At 45.8% G+C, this 17,403-nt stretch overlaps 1 protein-coding gene and 1 long non-coding RNA gene across 4 annotated transcripts in view; one reads left to right on the forward strand and one right to left on the reverse strand.

Annotated features, from left to right (window-relative positions):
- Positions 1 to 17,403, forward strand: part of CHD9 (chromodomain helicase DNA binding protein 9) — a 219,550-nt gene that overhangs the window by 4,534 nt on the left and 197,613 nt on the right. The gene's annotated exons all lie outside the window — the stretch shown is intronic.
- On the reverse strand, positions 13,293 to 16,152 carry LOC122691712. The gene is made up of 3 exons (XR_006340483.1): positions 16,032 to 16,152; positions 15,137 to 15,265; positions 13,293 to 13,415 (listed from the first exon to the last, which is right to left on the reverse strand). It is a non-coding gene; the product is annotated as an uncharacterized LOC122691712 (long non-coding RNA).

The raw sequence follows: 17,403 nt of genomic DNA on the forward strand, positions 1-17,403 counted from the left end.
GTGTCCCAGTATTCCCCCCAATTTCTGCATGCAGTCTGGAGAACACACCCTGCATCCAGGAAATGCCTTCAAGTAGAAAGAAGTGAGAGGCAGCAGGTGTGTCTGGAAACTGCTGCAGGTGTCCTCTGGGGGCGCTGGTGAGTATGGCCGTCTACAGCGTGTTTCTAATTTTGCTTTTTGAAGTGTACTGATCATACCACTGGGCTTCCCTGCCTGCCAATGCAGGAGATGTAGGTTCAATCCCTGAGTCGGGATGATCTTCTGGAGAAGGAAATGGCAACCCACTCCAGTATTCTTGCCTGGGAAATCCCATGGACAGAGAAGCATGGCGGGCTACAGTCCGTGGGGTCTCAAAGATTTGGACACAACTTAGCGACTAAGAAACAACCATCATACCACCGGGTGGCGGTTGAGATGATTTCGTGTGACAGACCGTCATGGCACTAAAGATCACGAAACCTCATTCGAGAAAAAGAGGTTATTTCCTTTTTAAACCATCTCTTTGATCCTGCGCTGCCTCCCTCCCCAGCACTTTGCCGCTGTCTCTCCCTAAAGCAGGAGCTGCAGCTTTTCACTACCTTGAACTTGCCAGACTTTTCCTTCTGACCACAGTCTTTCCTGATGGCTCAGAGGGTAAAGAATCTGCCTGCAAGGCAGGAGACCCATGTTTGATCCCTGGGTGGGGAAGATCCCTTGGAGAAGAGAATGGCAACCCACTCTAGTATTCTACCTGGAGAATTCCATGGACAGAGGAGGCTGACGGGCTGCAGCCCGGGAGGTCGCAAACATAGCTGAGTGACTAACACTTCATTTCCTTTTCACCACAGTAAACAAAAGAAGTCTCAGTGAAGTACCAGACCATCTTTTGTAACACTTACTTGTCTCCCTTCTTATGGAAAAAGCAGTGGTCCTCAAGTTTAGGGGATGGGACAGGCAGCAGTTGCTAGCTAAGATTTAATAACATTGTTTTATGTTTATTTGTACAGTTGCCTTTGGCAAGTGCTTCTGGCTTTGCCTTTACAGTAGTAATATAAAGTTTCCTTTCAAATAAATTTATAGAAATAATGTGTCTGCTTAAAGAGAAATAGTACATAATAGTATAAGTGATATTAGATTGTAATAAAAATAGTAATAATTGCTACCACTTACTAAGAACATACTGCATACTGGGTGCTATTCTAAGCACTTTGCATGTATAATTTAACCAGTCCTCAGCACAGTCACATGGGTTAGGTACTATTTGAGGTAGATACAATTATTAGTGGAGAAAACAGGCATAGGAAAGTAAGGTAACTTGCCCAAAGTTACATAGCTAGTAAGTGACAGAACTGGACAGAGGAGCCTGGTGGGCTACAGTCCACGGGGTCTCAAAGAGTCAGACATGACTTAGCCACTAGCCAAAACAACAACAAAAAATGACAGAATTGGAAAATGAACCCAGGAGTTCCTCTTCTAATCTGTGTTCCTGATTAGTTATACTGCATCTCACAAACCTGACAAAGAAAGAAGAAAGGAAAAAAGTGATACTATTTGGGACTTCTGTGTGGTCCGGTGGGTAAGATTTCATCTTCGAATGCAGGGGGTTCGGACTTGAACCCTGATCAGGAAGCTAAGGCCCTACATGCCTCGCAGCCTAAAAACCAAAACATAAAACAGAAGCAATATTGTAGCAAATTCAATAAAGATTTAAAAAATGGTCCACATTAAAAAAAAAAAATAAAGAACTTATTTGATGATATTTGAAGGATTGATATTAAAGGAATATTACCTTTAAAAATTCCTCTTTGCGGGGACTTCCCCAGTCGTTAAGATTCCATGCTCCCAAGGCAGGAGGCCCAGGTTCGATCCCTGCTTGGGGAACCAAGATCCTGCATCCCCTAAGATGTGGCCCCCCAAATTTTTTTAAGTTTCTCTACTTTGTCTTGTTGAAACCGTCTCCCTGTATCTGCCACCCCCATGGTTGCTGTACTTTCTTCCAGAATCCCAGGGAACAGATCTATCCCCCCTGCCTCACTGCAGTCCTCCAGATATTTGGTGACTGGAAACCCGTTGGCCCTTTGGGATCTTCCCTGCTCTAGATTAAACACTGCCAGTTCCTTCCACTTGCTTTCTATCAAGTGTTCTTGGCATCTCCCCCACCCCACCCCCAAGCCCAGGATTTCTTTCTTCCTTATTCTTTTCTATTCAACAGAACTTATTTTGGTCTCTAGCACCTTTTTTTTTTTTTGCAGGCCTCCCACAGCTCATTCTAGGCTCAGGGGAGATGGCTGTGGTCGGGGTGATTGACGTGGCAAAGAGCAGCTGGCTAGTGATGTTGGGAGAAGAACCTCTCAGGGCCAGTGTGACGGGGGTGGGGTGGAGGGGTGGGTGGGGGAAGCTGGAGGCTGGTGATGCCACTCATTCTTTTCAGGTTACAGAAGGAGAGCCTTTAGTGCAGGTGAAGCTGATCAGGCTGAAAGGGACAGACTCACCAAATTCACAGGAGCCTGGTGAGGAAGCCAGATCAAAAATATGTGAGATGGGATAAGCACCGTGAAGCAGCCTGAGATCTTGATGTCAGCCTGTCAGCACATTCTTTCCCCTGTAGGAAAGTCACGGGGGATGCCAGATTCTAGCTAGGAGGCTGGTATTCATGGAATCCAAACAAGGTGAACAAGATGAATGATTTTCATAGCCGGGATGGCCCGAGATATTTCTATCCTCTGGGGGACACAGGAGTCCAGAGTGGCTCCCGGCCTAATTCTCCTTCCCGGTGCTCATGATAGACATGACTAAACAATAACCCAATCTTTGCCTTCCTGCTGCTCCCTGGACCAACCTTAAGATCCTGATCAAGAAAGACTTCCAGGAAGCTCTGAGCTGCCTGTAAGGCTCAAGGGATTTCCACTTACTGTGGACAATATGAAAGACAAGATAGACTCTCAAAGACTTGCTCTTTCTTACCCTTTTTTTCCCTCAGCTCCTCACACGTTTACCACATCTCTCTACCCAACATTCCTTCAGTTTATGTTAATACAATTGGCCTCTCCCACCCCTCCCATTGTCAAGTTTTGATTTGATTTCCAGGCCTTGCTCTTCCTGCTTTGACCAGAGGCACATCCTGTCCTGTCCTTAAGAACTTTTGCAGATCAGTAATCACAGACGTTTCTCCTGCATACTCCTGCACCCCCACATTTCAGGGTGACTTGCTGCGTCCCTCTGTGTCACAGCTTCTTGCAGTCAAGAAACAGCTTTCTGGGATATTGAGTTTTGTTCCATTATAGAATTGGCAGCATCACAATTTTCAGCTATTACTACTGTTATCACTCGTCTATGCCTGAGGACTGGGGTACAAGGTGCGATGAAGAGAGAGGGGCCAGGAGAGGAGGTTTAAGACACTAAACCCCATAAATTATTGAGTGTGCTGCTCGTGACCGTCACTTATGCTCATCCATAGAGTTAGGAGTGGGGCTTCCCTGGTGCCCAGTGGTTAAGAATCCACCTGCCAACGCAGGGGACAAGGGTGCCATCCCTGGTCCAGGAAGATCCGACTTGCTGTGGAGCAACCAAGCCCGTGTGCCCCAACTATTGAGCCTGTACTCCGGAGCCCAGGAACTGCACTACTGAAGCCCATGCACCCTAGAGGGTGTGCTCCGGAACAAGAGAAGCCCCCCCAGTGAAAAGCCCCAGCCCCACATCTGCAAAGTAGCGCCAGCTCGCTGCACCCGAGCACAGCAAGGAAGACCCAGCGCAGCCAAAAAGAAAGAAAGAAATCTTCAAAACAAAAAACAAGGAGTTAGGAATCCTGTTGTTTTGGAGCAAAGAGATCTTTAGCCAGCCATTAAAAATGTACATTTTAGGGACTTCCCTGGTGGTCCAACAGCTACGACTCCGAGCTCCCAACGCGGGGGGTCTGGGTTCAACCCCCGGTCAGGGAACTAGATTTCACATGCCACAACTACGAGCTCGCATGCCTCGAACTAAGACCCGATGCAGCCAAATAAATAAATATATATTTTTTAAAGTGTACATTTTGTTCAGACATCCCTGATGATCATGGTGAAGGCTCCATGCCTCCAAATGCAGGGGGTGCAGGTTCAGTCCCTAGTAGGCAAATTAAGTCACACGGTGTGGCCAAATAAAAGAGAGACTATTTATATATGTATAACTGAATTACCTTGCTGTACACTTGAGACTTAACCCAACATTGTAAAATGACTAGCCTTCAAATTTTTTTAATGTGCACTTTGCACATAAACTCTTTCCCCACCCATATAAAGAAGCTTGACTCACATAATGGAAGATAAAATGCATTTAGAGAAGGGTCTCCTGGAGCACCTCAAGAGGATGCGTGGGCTGACCAGGGGCTCCACTTCCCACTTGAAGAAGGCTGCCAGTCTAACGAGAGAGGCACAGCCCCTCACCTCGGGGAGTCGGATGGAGGAGGTTCCTGCCGCGTCCTTGGAGTGGAAGGCCCCTTCTCCCTGCGGGCTCTGGCTGTATCCGCTGCACCTCCTCAGCCTGTCAGTGAGCAGGTGGTGGGCCTGGCTTCCTTCACAGCCCCACTACAGCTGTGCAAATGCGCACCGCAAGGCCAAGGGTTCTGAGGGTCAACCTAGGAATTTGTTTTTAGTAGACTTTTTTTTTTTTTCCCCGACCAGTTTAGATTTACAGAGAACTTGTGATGACAGTAGAGAATTCCCATACACCCCACACCCAGGTTCCCCTACTAACCATTTGGTAACCCACAGTCCATTGGTTCTGATGAATGAACCACACTGATACCTGATGGATAACCCAAACCCACAGTTTATTCAGATTTTCTCAGAGTTTACCCAATGCCCTTTATTAAATTCCAGGATCTCACCCACTGCCCCACATTATTTCATTTTATTATTTTTGGCTGCATTGGGTCTTCACTGTGATGCTCGGGGGTGGGGGGCTCTCTGGTTGTGGCATGCCTTGTGTGACCTTAGTTCTCCAACCAGGGATTGAACACACGTCCCCTGCCTTGGAAGGCAGATTCTTAACCACCAGACCTCTAGGGTGGTCCCCTAGTTGTCACGTCTCCTTAGGCTCCTGTTGGCTGTGACCGTGTTTCAGAACTCCCTTGTTCTAACTCACCTTGCCAGTTTTCAGGCATACCAGACAAGTGTACTGTCAGAGTACCACCCTGTTGAAATTTGTGTGATATTTTTCTCACAGTTGGACTCTGGTTATGGGTTTTGGCGAGGAAATAAAGTGGAAATAAAGTCCACAGAAATAAAGTGCCACTTCTCATCACATCACATGTCCGTGATATCAACATGACCTTCCACTGTTGCTACTGCCCTGGATCACCTGGCTGACGTGCATTTGTCAGGTTTCTATGTGAAGCTACTCTGTTTCCCCCACTCCACACTGTTCTCTTGAAAGGAAGATTATTGTGTACAGTTCTACCCCTCCTCCTTTAGGGTCACGTGTCTACATTATTTATTTATTTGGCTGTCCGGTCTTACTTGCAGTATGTGGGATCTTTCTTATGGCACAAGAGCTTCTTTCTAGTTGTGGTGTGCAGGCTTAGCTGCCCCATGGCATGTGGGATCCTAGTTCCCTGCCAGGGATCCCCTGAATTGGGAGGTGCATTCTTAACCACTGAACCACCAGGGAAGCCCCTTCAGGATTTATTTAGAATTGTGCAGGGGAGGTTGAACTCCTCTTTCCCACTGATTAATTTTTCTTGTTATTAGTAATAGTACGGACTTGTGGATTTTATCTTATACCCCAGGCTATAATCCGATACTACTTTGTTTTGTTGCTCAAGTTATTCTAGCTTTGGCCACTAGAAAAGGAGTTTGTGTTTTTAACAAACAGCTTAAACAGCTTAAGTTTTAACAAACTTAAACAACAGCTCGCCCGCCATTGTTCAAGTTGCGTGTGTGTGCTCAGTTGTGTATGACCTTTTGTGACCCACCAGGCTCCTCTGTCCATGAAATTCTGCAGGCAAGAGTACTGGAGTGGATTGTCATTTCCTTCTCCAGGGGGTCTTCCCGATCCAGGGATCAAACCAGTGTCTCCTGCACTGGTAGGCGGGTTTCTTTACCACTGAGCCACCTGCAAAGTTCTCTTTAAAGTCGCTCCCGAGGCCTTTATTATACGTGTTGGAGTTTGGGATCCACGTAGGCCTGGGTTTACACACCAGCCCCACCACTTCCTGGCTGTGTGTGTATTCTTGGCAGGTTGCTCTACTACTGGGGCGTCAGTTTTCCCAGCTGAAGATGGAGCTGAGATTGCTGCCCACCACTTAGGCTTGTTAAGATGCACTTAGTTTCAATTTACATTCCCACCAACTGTGCAAGAGAGCTCCCTTTTCTCCACACCCTCTCCAGCATTTACTGTTTGTAGATTTTTTCCTGATGACCTTTCTGATCAGCGTGAGGTGATAACCTCATTGTAATTTTGATCTGCATTTCTCCAATAATTAGTGCTGTTGAGCATCTTTTTCACGTGCCTTGTGGTCGTCTGTAGGTTTTCTATGAAGAAATGTCTATTTAGGTTTTCCACCCATTTTTTTTTTTAATTACATTGGGTTGTTTGTAAATTGATATAGCTACTATGAGGAACAGTACGGAAGTTCCTTAAAAAACTGAAAATAGACCTCCCATATGACCCAGCAGTCTCACTACTGGGCATATACTCTGAGAAACCCATAATTCAAAAGGACACATGCACCCCAGTATTCATTGCAGCACTGTTTACAAGAGACAGGACACGGAAGCGACCTAAATGTCCACTGACAGATGAATGGATAAAGCTGTGGTACATATATACAATAGAATATTGTTGCTGTTATTTAGTCACTAAGTCGTGTCTGACTGTTTGTGACCCCATGGACTGCAGCACGCCAGGCTCCCCTGTCTTTCACGGTCTCCCAGAGTTTGCTCAAATTCATGTTCCTTGAGTTGGTGATGCTATCTAACCGTCTCATCCTCTGCCACCTCCTTCTCCTTTTGCCTTCAATCTTTTCAATGAGTCGGCTCTTCCCATCAGATGGCCAAAGGAGTGGAGCTTCAGCCTCAGCATCCATCCTTCCAATGAATATTCAGGGTTGATTTCTGTTAAGTTGACTGGTTTGATCTCTTTGCAGTCCAAGGGACTCTCAAGAGTCTTCTCCAGCATCACAATTTAAAACCATCAGTTCTTTGGCACTCAGCCTTCTTTACGGTCCAACTCTCACATCTGTACATGACTACTGGAAAAACTATAGCTTTGACTATAAGGACCTTTGTCAGCAAACTGATGTTTCTGCTTTTTAATACACTGTCTAGGTTTGTCATAACTTTTGTCATAGCAGGCGTCTTTTAATTTCATGGCTGCGGTCACTATCCTCAGTGATTTTTAAAGCCCAAGAAAAGAAAATCTGTCACTGCTTCCAGTTTCCCCTTTTATTTGCCCTGAAGTGATGGGACTGGATGCCATTAGTTTTTGAATGTTGAGTTTTAAGCCAGCTCTTTTACCCTCATCAAGAGGCTCTTTAGTTCCTCTTCAGTTTCTGCCATTAGAGTGGTATCATCTGTGTATCTAACATTGTTGATATTTCTCCTGGCAATCTTGATTCAAGCTTGTGATTTATTCATCCTGGCATTTTGTATGATGTCCTCTGCATAGAAGTTAAATAAGCAGGGTAACAACATACAGCCTTGACGTACTCCTTTCCCGGTCTTGTTCCATGTCCAGTTCTAACTGTTGCTTCTTCACCTGCAAACAGGTTTCTCAGGAGGCAGGTAAAGTGGTCTGGTATTCCCATCTCTTTAAGAATTTTCCACAGTTTGTTGTGATCCACACAGTAAAAGGCTTTAGCATAGTCAATGAAAAAGAAGTAGATGTTTTTCTGGAATTCCCTTGCTTTTTCTATGATCCAACACATGTTGGCAGTTTGATCTCTGGTTCCTCTGCCTTTTCTAAACCCAGCTTGTATATCTGGAAGTTCTCTGTTCATGTACTACTGAAGCCTAGCTTGGAGGATTTTGAGAATAACCTTGCTAGCATGTAAAATGAGCACAATGGTACAGTAGTTTGAACATTCTTTGGCACTGAAATGAAATTGACTTTTTCCAGTCCTGTGGCCACTGCTGAGTTTTCCAGGTTTGCTGACATGTTGGGTACAGTGCTTTAACAGCATCGTCTTTTAGGATTTTTGAATAGCTCAGCTGAAATTCTGTCACCTCCTCTAGCTTTCTTTGTAGTAATGTTTCCTAAGGCCCACTTGACTTCACACTCCAGGACGTCTGGCTCTAGGTGAGTGACCACACCATCGTGGTTATCCAGTTCATTAACACCTTTTTTGTATAGTTCTTCTGTGTGTTCTTGCTACCTTTTCTTAATCTCTTCTGCTTCTGTTAGGTCCTTGCCATTTCTGTCCTTTATTGTTATTGTCCATCCTTGCATGTTACCTTGATATCTCCAATTTTCTTGAAGAGATCTCTAGTCTTTCCCATTCTGTTGTTTTCCTCTATTTCTTTGAATTGTTCATTTAAGAAGGCCTTCTTATCTCCCCTTGCTATTCTCTGAAACTTTGTATTCGGCTGGGTATATCTTTCCCTTTCTCCCTTGCTTTTCACTTCTCTTTTTTCCTCAGCTATTTGTAAAGCCTCATCAGACAACCACTTTGCTTTCTTGCGTTTCTTTTTCTTTGGGATGGTGTTGGAATATCACTCAGCCATAAAAAGGAATGAAATAGATCATGTAGAGAGATGTGAATGGACCTAGGGTCTGTCATCCAGAGTGAAGTAAGTCAGAAAGAGATAAAACAAAGATCATATATTAATGCATATGTGTGGAGCCTAGAAAAATGGTACAGATGAACCTATTTGCAGGGCAGGATTAGAGATGCAGATGTAGCGATGGACGTGTGGACACAGCAGTCGGGGGAAGGAAGGGGGAGGTGAGATGAATTGGGAGATTAGGATTGGCATATATACGCCACCATGTGTGAAATAGATAGCTCGTTGGAAGCTGCCGTATAGCTCAGGGAGCTCTGCTCGATGCTCCATGGTGACCCAAAGGGGTAGGGTCGGGGGATGGGAAGGAAGTCCAAGAAGGAAGGGCTATATGCATGCATATAGCTGATTCACTTCATTGTACAGCAGATAATAACATAGCATTATAAAGTAACTATACCCCAACTCTTTTTTTTTTTTTTTAAGATGCCCTTAGTATGTCCTCTGTCAATAGAAGTTATTATTATTGTTCGGCATTCACATTCCATCTGATTCTGGCTCCAGATGGTTGGAAATGAAGGCCAACATCCTTCGCAAGAAACGAAGGCATCCTCATGCCTGCACAGCGCTTCGTTTCCCAGATGACTGGCCAGAGTTCCTGCGAGGGGTCCCCTTCTCCCAGGTCACCTCCTCTCCCCGCCCACCAGCCTCCTCTCCAGCTGCAGGTGGCTCCACGATTTCGTCTTCCTTTTCAACGTCTGCCTCTCGGTCACACCACGCGCCTGCCAGACGACCCACCTCGTGTGCCCCCCGGCAGCTCACAGCTGCACATCCTCACCCCCTCAAGCTGCTTCAGCCCCCCTTCCTGGGGCACCGCCCAGCAGCCCCGCGGCAAGGGCCCCCTCCCTCTGCCCGGAGCTGCCGGAGCCCCGCTGTGCCTGCTGTTGCCCAACAGCCCTTATCGCTTGAGACCCCCGAGGCCTCCCCCCAGCAGTCCTCATCTTTGTTCATCTTTCTATCTTGCCTGCACCCTCTGAGCCCCCCACACCAGCCTGTGGTCTTGTCTGCACCTGTGCTGAGTTTTGACAAGACAAAAGAAGCAGGGGAAAGGCCGTTTCCTCAGTGCTTACTGGGCCTAATTGGACTTCCCAGAGGTCGAGGTGCTGACCCTAGGTCACTTCCAACTTTTATATACGTGTGTATATATATATATTTATATTATGGTAAAATATGCAGGGCTTAACATTTACCATTTTAACCATTTGAAAGTATACAGTTCGGGGTCATTAGTACAATTGCACCCATCACCACAATCCCTCTCTGCGTGGTTCCAGACCTTTTTCTTCCTAATGAAAACTTCATACTCATTAAACAATGGATTTAACTGTTTAATCAGTTTTAGTTTCCTCCCCCATTTTCTCCTTCCTCCAGCCTCTGATAACCACCATTCCACTTTCTGTCTCTATGATTTTGACACTCTAGGTACCTTACTTGTAAGGATGGATCACTTAACAGTTGTCCTTATGTGATTGGAGTATTTTACTTAATATAATGTCTTTAAGGTTCATTCATGTTGCAGCATATGTCAGGATTTCCTTCCTTTTTGAGGCTGAATTATATTCTATTGTATGTACCTACAGCATTTGGTTTGTCCATTTTTCTGTTGATGGACATTTGGGCTGCTTCCACTTTTTGGCTATTGTGAATAATACTACTATGAACATGGGTGTACAGATATTTTTGCTTTTAACTCTTTTGCATATATACCCAGAATGGATCGTAAGGTAACTCTACATTTTATTTTTTGAGAAACAGCCTTCCATTTTCTACTGTGGCTGTACCATTTTACATTCCCACCAGCAATGCTCAAAGGTTCCTATTTCCCCACATCCTTGCCAACACTTGTTATTTTCTGGGGTTTTTTTTTTTCTGTTTTGATTATTTGTTTTTTCATTAATAGTCATTCTAATAGGATCTCATAGATTTGATTTGCATTTTCCTAATGATTAGGGATGTTGATCATCTGTGTGCTTATTGGTCACTTGAATATCTTCTTTGGAGAAATGTCTATTCAAATCTTTTGCCCAATTTTTAATCAGAATGAGTTTTCTGTTGTTGAGTTGTAGAAGTTCTTTGTGTATTCTGGATATTAATCCCTTATCACATATGTGATTTGCAAATATTGTCTCCCATTCTCCCTTTTCACTAGTGTCCTTGTGAAGTTCTATTTATGCAGTAGTGTCCTTTGTGAAGTTGTTTACCTAGTTTTTCTTTTGTTGCTTCTGCTTTTGCTATCATATCCAAGCAATCATTACCCTAACCCTAACCCTAACATTGCCAATTCCAATGACATAAAGCATTTCCTTTATGTTTTCTTGTAAGAGTTTACAGTTTTAGATCCTATGTTTAAATCTTTGGTCCATTTTAGGTAAGTTTTGTATATGGTATAAAGTGAAAGTCCAGCTTCATTCTTTTGTATATGGATATCCAGTTTTCGCAACACTGTTTGTTAAAAGGATTGTCTTTTCCCAGATGAATGGTTTTGGCACCCTGTTGAAATAAGATCAGAATGGTTATTTGACCATGTGTATTCCAGGGTATATTTCTAGGCTCTCTTTTCTATTCTACTGGTTTACATATCTGTATAGCAGTCACATGTTCTTTTGTTTACTATACTTTTGAAAGGTTTGAAATCCTAAAGTCTGAGTTCTCCAGCTTTGTTTTTGCTTTTTGTAATTTTTTTTGTTTATTTATTTATTGGCTGCAGCATGCAGCATGTGGGATCTTCATTCCCTAACCAGGAATCAAACTTGTGCCCCCTGCATTGGAAGGTGGAGTCTTAACCACCAGACTGCCAGGGAAGTCCCCCAGCTTTGTTTTTTTTTTCAGGATTGTTTTGGCTTTTGGGGTTCCTTGTGATTCCTTATGAATTTCAGTATGGATTTTTCTATTTCGGCAAAAAAAAAGTTATTGGGATTCTGGTAGAGATTGCAGTTGAATCTGTAGATCACTTTGAGGAGTATTGTCTTAATATTTAGTCTTCTAATCCATGAACATGGGATGTCTTTCCATTTATTTTTATCTTTAATTTCTTTCAGCAATGTTTTGCAGTTTTCAGTGTACAAATCTTTCACCTTCTTAGTTCAGTTTAGTCCTAAGTGTTTTATTCTTTTTTGTGCTCACTTGTACTTTTTGAAGCTCCTGGTATATTGCGAAATGAAGAAATATAAAACAAGATACCAGAATGGTGGTCAGTTTAAACCGTAAGACCCTCTCAGTGTTTCTCAGGGACAGCACATATAGAGAGAGAAATGGGACTATATAGTGACAGAAGCCTAACTTGGAGTCCCTTCATGAATGTGAGGCCTCCCTGTCCACTATCCCCCACTGTGACGGGAGGAAAGAGCCTAAGTGGTTCCTGTTACTGGGGTAGGTATGGGAATGACAATTCCCTCAGGTGGGCCCGACTGAGGGATCCAGGAGAGGCTTGAAGTCCCCAAGGCCTTATCAAAGCATCTTCCCAGAATGTGATGTTGAGAACATCCAGACCACCGCAAAGCCTCAGGCTGGAAGACACCACAGTCCTGGATACTTTCTCCCTGGCACAAAAGCAGTCAGCCAGAGGTACAGATGAAATAGAACAGCCAGCTTACCCACACCCATAGTCTTGCTAACCCTGTGGGGATTTTGTCGCCTGTGTTACTGGCCCACGCCAGTTTCAGTTTGAGGAGTTGAGTGAGGACAAAAGGTGAGGGAGTACAGCATGTGAGGGCCAGTCCCTGCTCAGGCATTTCCCCAGCCTCCTGGAAGGGCTTCTAAATGGCAGGCCTCTCCTCTCCAGGCATTCAGCTGTCTTAGCTTTTTCTTTTTCAGGCACTGGATTTATTTTGCTTCTCATTTTTGTGGCCTGTGAGGACACACATACAGCACAGCCACACATGCACGCACACATCCCCCCACCCCCCATTCTGTAGCCCTCCAAATGTCTGCAGAATTTATAGGCTGTGGTGTCTGGAGACACAATCTCTGTCTCCTCTTCTGTCTTCTTTCCTCCTTCTCCTTCCTGCTAAAGCCTGTTGTTGTCTTATCCCCAGCCGGAAGCCCCCTCTGTCATGGGGCCAGGTTCCCGGCCACTAGCTCTGCTCCAGCTGCTGCTCCTGCAGGCCCCAGCCAACTCCCATTTCCATGGCAACCGAAACTCATTTTTCTATCCCTGCATTTCCACTTTGGAAAGGAAACCCATAATAGTTTTTTAAAAGAAAAAAAAAATTGAGCTACATCTGGCATCGTCAACTTGGACTGTTCAGAATTCCTAGCTCCCCCGATTCCCTTGGTCTCATGGAGACCCTCCCCCACTTTCCTTTACCTGCCTCCACCCCTCCCACACCCCATGGCTCCTGACTCAAAAGCAGGTTTGAGGGGAAGCCTGGGTGAGTTCTTTGTCTCTTTAAATTAATGCAAGAGGACTCTGCTTTGCCAATTCAAGAAGAGGATGAGGTTAGAGGCTCTTTACCATGGCATCATGTAATGCTAACCAGCGTCATCAGTGGTATTTGTTTATTTACCCTCCCCCTAGCTGGCGAGGTCAGAGGTTGTCTGAATATGTCATTATGTCATCTCTGAAGATGAAGCTTCCACTGTTGGGCAGCATGACTCTGAGGTTCCGAGCAAGATTTAATGACTACACTCTCAGCGTGGTGGGTTGGCTGGTTGGGCTGGCATTACGCGGACAGGAACCTGGGAGAATGAAGTGAAGGGGTTTGACAAAGCTCTCCCCTCCCCACCCCCACCCCCAAAGACTTTCCTGACTGACTTGGCCCATCCCTGGTGCCTGGAATTCCACCTTTGGCTGTGAATGCCATTGGGCTCACAGGCCCTTTTCTATTAAAAAGGTAAAGTGCATGTTAAATTGTGGTCAGCTTGGACCTTCCACCCCTGGCACCGTACCGTGCACATGGAATATGCTTGGTTATTGTTTGTTGAGTTGCATTAATGTCTTAGCATATGGCAGCTCAACAGATAACTTTGTTTTGTTTTGTTGTGCGGCCCTGCATGGCTTGTGGGATCTTAGTTCCCCTATCAGGGATTGCACCTGGGCCCCCAGCAGTGAAAGCACAGAGTCCTAACCACTGGGCCACCAGGGAAGTCCCGAGAAAGATTTTTCTGTATTATTATTAACCACTTTATTGCACTCCCCTGAACTACCCACGGCCATCGGTATTGATAACAGAGAGTCATGTGCAAAGTGCAGGCATCAGTTTCTACTACAGCAGTTGGCTCTTCCAGCTGCTCAAAAAACAACGTGGGCTGAGAAAACAAGGAGCATCCTTTAGCCCCTCCAAGGGGAAGACACTGTTTGTCTAAACATGGGTCTTTATCTCTACAACATGCTACCCCCACCCGCTCCCGCTGCCCATGCGAGCCTGGCTTTTGGGAGTCGCTCGGGCTGTGTTTTTGAACATAACGTGGGGGAAGAAGAGCTTCCATGGTCTGTTCAGCTCTGGCTCTGAAAAATACAAGCTGCGTTCAACTGAATGACAGAAAGAAATCTGTCGAGCCAGGAAGCGTAGTAAATACCGTGACTCTCTGCAAATGTGCACAGCCCAAACAGCTTTTTCCAGTCTGGAAAAATGAAGAGATGTGTCTGTGCAAAACCAGCCAAGCCTCCACCCCTCCTCCCTTTCCACCGCGCCACCCCCCACCTCCTGGCAGGGCCTCCCACCCAGCCCCAGACATTCAGTCATCAGCTTTCATCCTTTGTGACATGCTTTGCCCCAGGAAATAACATTGCCCAGGCTCTGGGGAGATGTACCAGCCTCTCCCAGGCTTCTGAGGGCCGTCTGTCTGGTTGGGTGTCTGTCTGGTTGGGTTTTGCCAGTCGTCTCCGACCTTGGCCAGCTTTGGCTCATGGCACCGTGGTGCGGGAAGCCGGGTGGGTCTGGTGTCGCTTCTTCCCTTGCTCACTCCCTGCTGCTCTTCCCCTCCATCTTCCCCGTTTTGCTTTGAAAGAACCTTTATCCCATTCCGACTTCCATGAGACAGTGTTTAGAGGGAAGGCTTGCACAAGGTGAGGGTTTAAAAGCATTCGCTTTGGACTGGTACAGGGGGTGGAGGTGGGACAGGACATTTCTCAGTGACTCAGAGACCACCAGGGCCAGCTTCCTGAGGGGGTACAGCTTTGGTGGGTACAGCTTCTAAAGGGGAGGGGCTTACAGGGAACGTCTGGGTCTGCACCTTGCCTTGAAGATGCATTTGTATAGCAGCTCTGCTGTTTTTGCTCCGATGGTATGTTTAGGAACAGGGACAGCGCCGACAAAAACACCTGTCTCCTGGAATGTTGACCCCAGAGACCACATATGCAACTGCAGTTCAGTGGATTGGGAGGGGTGCTGGGATGGGGACTGGAAGCAGTGGGTTTGAACCGTGACTCCTGAGTGGGGGGGCTGTGTGTCATTCACCGCTGTTTCCGTAGCACCGAGGGCCAGCCTGCCAGCAGCACGTGTCGACTAATGGTTGCTGAGTCAGTGAAGGAATGAATGAGCCCATGACCTTGGATCCTTTGCCTCCTTGAACCTCAGTTTCTTTCTCTGTAAAAAATAGCATAGGGATGTCCCTGGTGGTCCAATGGCTGATTCCATACTCCCAAACCAAGGGGCCCGGGTTCAATCCCTGGTCAGGGAACTAGATCCTGGTGAGGCCAAACAGATAAATAAATAACATTAAAAAAAAAAAATCTAACCTGCCTAGTTCGCCAGGTGAGTGCTCCTGCACACGTGTGTGCATGTGTGTGTGAGTGTGTGACAGAGAGAGATACAAAGCAGCATGAATGTCCTCTGTTGTAAATTGGAATTTGAAAGTCAGTTTGACTCAGGTTCTGGGCTTTACCCTTAGTGTTTGTGTCTTTCCTCAGAATAAGGGTCTACATTTGTGTCCCCTGAACACTTTGTTCTCCATGCTATATTCTGAGCACCCTAACGACTGGAGTGCATTTATTTTTTTTTTAATTTTTATTTATTTTTTTAAATTTTTGGGCATGGGGCATGTGGGATCTAAGTTCCCTAACCAGGGATCAAACCCACACCCCCTGCATTGAAAGTGTGGAGTCTCAACCACCGGACCACCAGGGAAGTCCCTGGGGAGCATTTTAAATGCTAACTGAGCAGTTTAAATCAGAGAACAACAACAACCAAAAAAATCAGAGAACAATGATTTTCAAGGTTGGCTTCTGACCAGTGCCATGTTGGTCCCCTGTGTGGCTCCAGAACTCCACGAACGACGCCCCCCCCCCCCCACCCCGCCGCCAATCCCCCCATCCCCCCCTCCCCACACACACACACGGAGGATGGATCTCACCTTAGCTCAAACAGCAGGTTTTCATCCAATGCTCGGGGGAATGTGATCCTCAGATCTCTGCTCATGCTGTTTCCTCTGCCTGAAATGCTCCCTGTCCCTATTGCTTGGCTCATTCTAACTCATCCTTCAGATCTCAGTTTAGACCTCAGTTCTCCCAGAATACGTTTCCCACGCCCCGCCCCCAAGCCTATCAGGTCATGCCTGCTCCTCCATGGCCTTTCCTTATCCACGTCCCCTGTCTGAGAATGGCATCTTTCCATTCACTCGCCTGCCTCCTTCATAAACTGTGGACCCCCTGCAGACAAAGACTGTGTCTTTCTTGTTCATCGATGTAATCTCAGTGCCTATCACAGTGCCATATGCCGAGAAGGTGCTCAAATAAATATATATTGATTAGATGAATAGCAAAAGTGTGTTGGTGAGATGAGAGAGACAGGAGTCAAGAAGGTTCTCTTGAGTCTTGTATTTACTGAAGTATAGAAACAACACTTCTCCTTTCTCCTCCTACCAGAATGACTTGCATACAAATGAAGCGTGCAAATCCCCCCCCCCACACACACCCCGAGATTCACGCACGCACCCTGCTGCAGGCAATCGCTTGTGCAATGTACTTTCCCTTGGTCTGAAACTCTGCCTCTTGTCAACTCCTCCCACGTAGCTTTCTTATCCCATGTATACAGGGAATTGCAAACCTAACTGGCAGAGTAAAGGTAATGCCAGGGAAAGAGATTCCATGATCACACCTTTGTGACTTGCTGGATCCAGGTTCCCCCACCAGGGATCGAACCCAAGCCTCCTGCAGTGAAAGCAAGGAGTATGAACCACTGGACCTCCGAGAATTCCCATGCCTAAAATCTTTTCTCATCTCTCTCTGCCCTCTAAATTACTGCACCGTCCCATTGTAAGGACATTCTACTTACCTTTATTATGTACAAATCAGGAAGACACCTGAAGTTAAAAAAAAAAAAAGAAAGCTTAGTGCATGGTTCTGCCAGCTATTCAGAGTCCTCGTAAATGTGTCTTTGGGCAAATAGCTCCCAACTCTGTGCTCTTTTCTATCTTGCAGAGAGGAACAGAAGTTGTCCTCAAAGCACCACGTGACTTTTAAAAGACCTTTTTATTTTATATTGGTGTACAGCTGATTAGCGATGTTGTGATGGTTTCCGTTGGACAGCAAAGGGACTCAGTTATACTCATACACGTATTCACTCTCCACCCCTAAACTCCTCCCCGTCATCCAGGCTGCCACAGTCTGACTTTTCTGGGGGGAAGAAAAGAGCTCCTTAAATATGCAGCATCCTGGTCATGGTTTGGTTGAGCCTGAGAGACAAGAAGGTGTCACTTGCCCTTTCACAGGCAGGTGAATTTTAAG

This window comes from Cervus elaphus, chromosome 4 (genome assembly GCF_910594005.1).
Source record: "Cervus elaphus chromosome 4, mCerEla1.1, whole genome shotgun sequence".
Taxonomy (NCBI): Eukaryota; Metazoa; Chordata; class Mammalia; order Artiodactyla; family Cervidae; genus Cervus; species Cervus elaphus.